Here is a 7221-nt window from a genome sequence, read left to right as displayed (position 1 = left end):
TCAGTGGTTCAAGCTCACCAGCTGCTCCTTGGAAACCCTATACAGGGTCGCTATGGGTCGGAATCGACTCGACAGCACTTAACAACAACAACAACAACTCGAGGAGTCCTGGTGTGGTGCTGTGGGTTAATGCGCCAGCCTGCAAAGCCGTTTGAACTGCAAGGTTGGTGGTTCAAGCTCACCAGCTGCTCCTCGGAAACCCTATATAGGGTCGCTATGGGTCGGGACCAACTCAATGGCACTTAACAACAACAACTCGAAAGCAATTAACAACCATCACCACCGCCTTTGAGGAAGGTCACATTTCATACTTATTTTTAAAAATAAGAAAATAGAGACTTAAAATGGCAGTCACTCCCCCAATAGCCCTATTCGTCAAACCAGGAAACAAAGACTCAGAGAGGGCAAGCAGCTTGCCTAAGGATACACAGGGGTGGTAGCCCAGAACTTGATCTGTACTTCAAGTTCCTGTCCTAACCACAGCTCAGTTCCCTCACCAGCAATGGTGCCCAAAAGTTTGGTCCAAAACACCAGGGAGGGTGAACACAGTCCCTGTGTTCTTCTGGCTGACCTTCTCCTAGGGAAAGACAGACATTCAAAGGTAACAAGGGCCAAGTAAGGGACAAGGGGAAGATTTCACAACAAGGAGAGTTCACTTTTATCCTCAATCAAGGGGGCCCTCCTGGGTTCCCCTTCACCCACCCAGTTAAACAAGACAGCTTCTTGAGCCACATAACACTTCCAGTCCAATGGGGTAAGAACAGCATTGAACAACTGCATATATCTTTTCTCTCTCCTAAAACTGAGGATGGCACCAAAGGCGGATTTGCAGTCAGAGCATGGTGGACAAACAGACATTCCAGTTCCCTGTTCTCTACCAAGCCACCAGGCTCAAGGTATCAGCGGAAGTTAACTTACCTGGCCAGAAAGCCAAGCTTCAGGCTCAACCCTCACCTCCCTGGGCAGTTCCCAGCCTGGCTCGTAAACTTGTGACCTTTCAGGCCCCAGCAAGGCAACCAGCGCTGCTCACACAGGGGCCCAGAGGCACCCTCTGCTTTCCCTCTTTCACGAGGCTCTCAGCATTATTGATTCTGCCACTGGAACAGCCAGGATAATTTTGCTTAGCTTCAAATACCTGGCTCTCATGAATTCCTTGACCAGAAGGTTATAAAGCTTCCTCTAAAACATGGGGGAAAGATTAAGCCTGCTTATGGTTAATAATACACTGTACCCTGTCCGTCAAGCGGCCTGTCTGCTATTGAGAGTTCACTATTAGATACTTATTTAAACAGCCTCACAAGGCTGCCGAGGAAAGTGTAGTTATGTATTTCTCCCCTCCTTGCTGGCATGAACGACTATAGATAAACATCAATTCACTCCTGCAGATCACAGTCACAGTAAATAAATTTTTCAGGAAGCTCAAGAGCCACACAAAGGCTCTGCCAAGCTCCCATTTCACACAACATCAATGTTTGGCCTCCAAGAAATAAAAGCTCTCAGGTGTCCGTCGCTAGGGCAAAATTATCAATTGTCACTTTAAAAGAGGGAGCGATGACAGGCTGTTTCCGGGGGACATTTCCTCCTGAGGCATCACAAAAGGTGGCTGGAAAGACTCTACACCTGCAGACCAGCCACTGGGACACTTCCATCTCGAATCCTGCAGCTCTGTCCCTCAAACCTCCGGTCTCTGACCCGCTGGCTGCACGGCTCGGAGCAGGGGTTCTGGCCGAGTTCCGTGACTCCAGTGACTCAGGCTCTGGGTTATTTTTACTTTCTCAAAGTGGTTTTTTTTTTCCCACCACTTTTAGAAGTGGCAGACGAGGCTTGTCTATTATAAAATATTTGTTGCAAACACACACACACATACACACTCTCACTCGGCACCCCACACACAGTTCCCGTCGGTAAAAATCTCAGCTCTTCGTGGTGCAAGGGGCGGGAGATAGGGAAGTTGAGACGCCTTCTAGGTGATTTATGTAACCTTCTGAATCTCACGCTCTTCCTGGGTACCAAAGGCAGACTTCAATTTACAGATGGGGAAACTGAGACATAGGGAGCCTCAGGAAGAAAGAGGGAGTGCAGAACTGCAGACTTGGCTACATCTGCATTTGAATCTCAGCTCTACTTTTTCCAGCTGTGTAATCAGGGGCAAGTCACTTACACCTGCCTGAGCCTCTGCTCATTTGTAAAATGGTAATTGGACAGTCTCTTCTTCATAGGGTCACGGTGAACAGCAGCTTCTGGATTCACATCTGTAGTTAGCTTTATCATTAAGGGGAAGAATAAGACCCTCCCAGCCTACTGCTGACAGAAAAAAACAGGCCAGGGTTTGAGAGAAAGAAGCATTGTTCTTGGAGCCTGATTCTTGCTCTAGGTCAGTAACTCATGGCCCTCCACTCAGCTCAGAGGATCCATTTGTACAAGGAAGCCTTGAATTCGTTGGTATCTAGCATTAAAATTGCTCTATGATGATGCTGTTATCCCCAATTTACAGAGAGGAACTCTGAGGCCCAAGAAGAAGAGGGCTGTCAAAAACCATGGCAACACGAACAGTCCTGGGCCTGGGCTCAAGCACACTCAGAGACTCTGCTCCTTCCGACTGCATAGCCCCCTCTCACACCAAAGACTCTGCAAGGGTAAGTTCTCCCTGCGCAAGAGCCCTCCCTTCTTCCTTCCCGTGGTTGGGGAGAGCAGTCACCCCACACCCTCTTCCACTCCACTCTTCCCCACAGTTATGAACAAGGACCATATGAAGAGTCAGCTTCCCCAGTTGTCTACAGAACCTCCTCTCCGAATGCACATAGAGAACCGCAGACAACACTTGTCTGGGTTTTTAGAAGGTTTTAGAAGGTTTTAGGACAGGGAAGACAGAGGGACCCTATTTCATAGCCCTCACTGGCACTGTCTCAGCTCTTGCTGTACTCTGGGGTCTACACAGGGAATGCAGCAGGCTGGCAGGTACACTTGACCTTAGCCAGTGGTGACCCAGCCGTGCCTCTTCCAGGCCTTCGTGGAAAGGGCTAGGCTGAGTCAGGAAATCCACCTTGGCAGCTTTCAGGCTGTGAATCTCACTCCCCTCCCCTGAGCGGAGCAAGGAGGCAAAGCTTCTGGGGTTGCATAGCCCCAGATGACTCCCTCTGCACCAGTCACTAGGCGTGGCCATGAGCTACAGTGGGCTCACCCACTCCTAATGGTGAGTCTGCTGAGTGACCTGCTACCCAGATGTCAAAACTGAGACTTTAACAGGTTGAAGCTCCTCATTAAGGTCCCACTTAGCTAGGACATGTTACCTGAGTCAGACTAAAGGAGATGACACACAAGGCACACAGTAGGTGCTTCATACATGCTGCATCTACTTTGGAACCTGTTGTTTGGTGCTGGTGCTGCATCTCAGCCCCTCTCCTGAGAGGGACAGAGAAAGGAAGAGGGCCCCCAAAAGAAAGATGCAAGAAAAGAAGAAGCAACTTTGCTGAGCTGAGCTGGCTGGGGTCCATTTGAAACAACCACTGAACCAAAGGACGGAGGACTACTCTGGGTAGGATCTGTGGAGCCCTGCTCACAGGAGGTGCTGACTCAGGGAGGTGGAAATGAACCTCATTTACAGATAAAGAGACTGAGGAAAGAGACATATAGGATCCTCCCCCAAATAGCACAGAAACTAGATGCTCCTTCAACAGGCGCATGCTGTGCTTTGTTAGTCCTACACCCACCTACATTCTGTGCTTGTTCACGTCCCTGCACATCCACTGCCCCTGACACTGTTATCCTGGCCAGCTCCCGGTCCTCTGTACCTCCCCCAGCAGCTAGAGTTGCCTTAGTCTCTGCCAGGCTACCTGTGTCCCTCCTCTGCTCAAAACCTGACACATGCCTCGTGTCCCTCCAGATGAAACCCAAGCTCTTTGTCTGGCCCCATAGGCTGCATTAAACACACTGCTCATTGAAGCTGCCCAAACACAGCTGCACCTCTGAGCCCTAGCATTTGCAGTGCCTCTCCCTAGAACTCTCCTGTCCTCCCACTCTCCCCTCGGCCCTGGGATCCTGTGCCAGGCTACTCAGTAGACCAACAGCCAAGCAGCACTTGGGTCCAGGAGACCACAAGCCCCAGGAGCCATGTCAGGGACAGGTGCAGCTTCTCTCCACATCCTCTGCTCAGCCCTCCGGGCCCTTGGACAGATGGACAATAGAGTTCCAATTATAGATTGTGGATTCTACCAGTGGGTTTAGCTTTTCTTCTGGAGTGTCTGGAACCAGAGGGCAGGATGGGCTTCCATGGTTAACAGGGCCTTTTAAAGCCTTACCTGAGAACATCTGAAGGGTGAGGAGGTTGGGCCTCACTAAGGGAGTAGGAAGCTGCTAGGCTACCAGCCTTCTGATCCGCTCAGCTCTGGTCCCACTCACCCACATAGCTGTGGTTGGCAGTGGGGCTGGATGGCTAGAAGGAGGATTCCCCAGAGACCCACTGCACTGTTTGCAAAGCCTGTGCCAATTCCCATGGGATGAAGGGTCTGGAAGCTGCGACTTGGCTTTAGAGCTCTGAGTGCTTGCCTCCTCATCTATCTATAAAGTGGGGCTGCTCACTCCCATCACACTGGAGTGGATGATGCTCCAACAGGGCCTGGTACTTAGTAAACCCCCCATGTGCTTGCTATTATTACTGTTATTCTTAGGGCAAGCTGGCTTTACCTTCTGGGGAACAGCCTCCTCTACACAGACCAAGCCTGTCCAATAGCAGGAGAAAGGAATATTAGCAAAGGATCCAAATGCTGACCCCCTCCCTTCTGCCTAGCCATAGTGTACATTGTCAAGGGTCTACCCTGAGTCTCCAGTTGTTGGCTGGGGCCTGATGTCAGCACAGACTGAGGTCAAAGCTCCTTGTGTAAAGACCTTCTCAGCCAGGGTTCAGGGCATCAGAGGCCCGCTGGGAAGAGACATTCAGTATCTCCGGCTAACACGTGTGGTCAGTAAGAGTCAGGGCTCGAGGAATCCCTCCAACCCCATTCAAAGCTGAGAAAAGGCATTGGACTAGAAGTGAAAAGGTGCCACATCAAAGTGGGCTCTGACCCAAGTTCTGCCATGTACTGGGAACAGGACCATCAATCAGATCCTCAGCCATTCTGGCCCTTAGTTTTTCGTATTAAAAGCTCCACCGCATTTAAGGAGTAATACTGCCAGTTACATACCCAGTCACTCTGACCCTCAGTCTCTTCTGCTAGTGGACACAGCCTTCTCTGTTCTGTGAAGAGTCCACAGCTCTCATGAGGAGCAAGAATGCTAATAACTCCCTACAGCGATCAAATACATTTTCTTATTTAATCCTCATCATTATGCCCATTTCTCAGATAAGGAACCTGAGTTTGGAGAACAGAAATCACTTGCCAAGGCCACAGTCTGCTTATCTGTAGATCAAGAACTCAATCCCAACACTGTCTCCACCTCCTAGGGAGGAAGACGATCTGAGAACAGTTACATGTTAGACCAAAAAAAGGAACTGTGAACATTGCCACAGACTCCTAGAGCTAGAAAGGACCTGGGGGTCATTTAGTCCTACTTCCCATAGGAAGCAGCCCCAGTCACTTTTCCTCAGTCTTCCTTCCAGTGAAATGGGACCAACACCACCCAACACTGCACACCCAGTGTCCTTGCAGAAAGCACAGGAGATGGGTGGGTAGGGGCTCACTGACTCCTGAGGTCAGCAGCTCACTCAGGAGCAGCCACATGGGAAGGCCAGACGGAACCTCCAGCTGAGTCACGGTCCTCAGTCACCTTTCATTTCTATTTGACAAGTTGTCTCTCACAGCACTCAGTTCTATGGTCAAAAATCACAGGAACTCGCATGAGAGGCGTGAGTTTCCTGCTGGCTCGGCATCCACACCATGGGGACTCAGACATATGTCTACAGGATCACCCAGGGGCTTGCAAGAGCTGTAAGTCCTTTCACCTCTCCCAGCCTGCTTCCTTCCCTGTGAAAGGGTGGTACCACACCCAGGTACTTGAGGTATTATGTCAACGTGCCTGGCACAGAGTAAGGATTCATCCCACCATACTGTTTTAATATTTAATGAAGTGCTTTCAGTCTTTCACCTTTTCTTTTTTGAAATTAAATTAAACTTTCTATTTGAGGGAGAGGTAGCATCACATGTAAAACAGAGAGATGCTGTGTATCTCACCCCGTTGTCCCAAATGGTAACATCTTGCAGAAACTCTAGAACAGTATCATAACCAGGACACTGATGCTGAGACTGTCAAGTTACAGGACAGTCCTGTCACAAGGTCCCCATGTTGTCCTTTTATAGCCATACCTTCCTCCCCATTCCTGATCCAGGCAGCCACCGGTCTGTTCTCCATCTCTGTAAAACTTTGTCATTTCAAAAATGCTATATAACTGGGGGCTCATGGGCTCAGAGTCAATGACACAGCCACAGAGGACTAGAATGGAGAGCGGGACAGCCAGCCAATAAAAAGAGGGTGGACAGACGCAATAACACCTACACTTTCAGATGATACCCACTTGACCTGGCTTCAATGACTGGATAAACAGAGCTCAACCCGAAGAAGAAAGAAGAGGAAAAAAGCGTCATCTGATACAATTCAATAAACATGACCTACACCTATAAATGCAGTAGCTCAAAAGAGGAAACAAATCCCTGCTGTAAGAACTATTCCCACCCCCTTCATATACAGAGTAGACAGGGATAGGCAACTTGGACATTGGCTACCCAAAATGGGGGAGGGATACGAAGGTAAGAAGTGAATGGTTTACAAGCTTTCAAGAGGGAACCTAGATCCAAAGGGCGTGGAGGAAGATAGAGTCTCCAGTGAATAGTATCCAGCCTGTCCAGGAAGGGCCGATGAAATGAAATACAGATGGGTCTCTTGTGATGCAATGGGGAATAATTGTTACCAGGATTGATGGTGAGGGTTGGAAATCTAAAGGTGGACATTTTGTAGCAATGAGGGGAGTGATTAACTTTTCAGTCTAAGAGCAAAGGACCCTAGGACCATCAATGGAGAAAAGCGGAGAACGGGATCCTACCCAGGGAAGCAGTGAGGCCTGAGATGGAGGCAGAGCAGATGACGTCAAAAGATGGTGTGGCTGGGGACTTGGGATCCGGAGAGGGAAAGGGGATGAGGACTGTGGTGGTGGGGGGTGGTGCAGGCTTACAGGGTACACCCTTTGGTTGGATGCATGGACGGGATGGTAACTATGCCAATGAAATGATA

The 7221-nt window shown here is 49.5% G+C and overlaps 1 protein-coding gene across 1 annotated transcript in view; it reads right to left on the bottom strand.

The window, feature by feature from the left end:
• Positions 1–7221, bottom strand: part of CUX2 (cut-like homeobox 2) — a 362552-nt gene that overhangs the window by 295854 nt on the left and 59477 nt on the right. The window lies entirely within an intron of this gene.

The sequence above is a fragment of the Chrysochloris asiatica genome, unplaced genomic scaffold (genome assembly GCF_000296735.1).
Source record: "Chrysochloris asiatica unplaced genomic scaffold, ChrAsi1.0 scaffold00078, whole genome shotgun sequence".
NCBI classification, from domain to species: domain Eukaryota; kingdom Metazoa; phylum Chordata; class Mammalia; order Afrosoricida; family Chrysochloridae; genus Chrysochloris; species Chrysochloris asiatica.
Note: the sequence above shows the minus strand (reverse complement) of the source record. Positions and strands in the feature narration are given on the sequence as shown.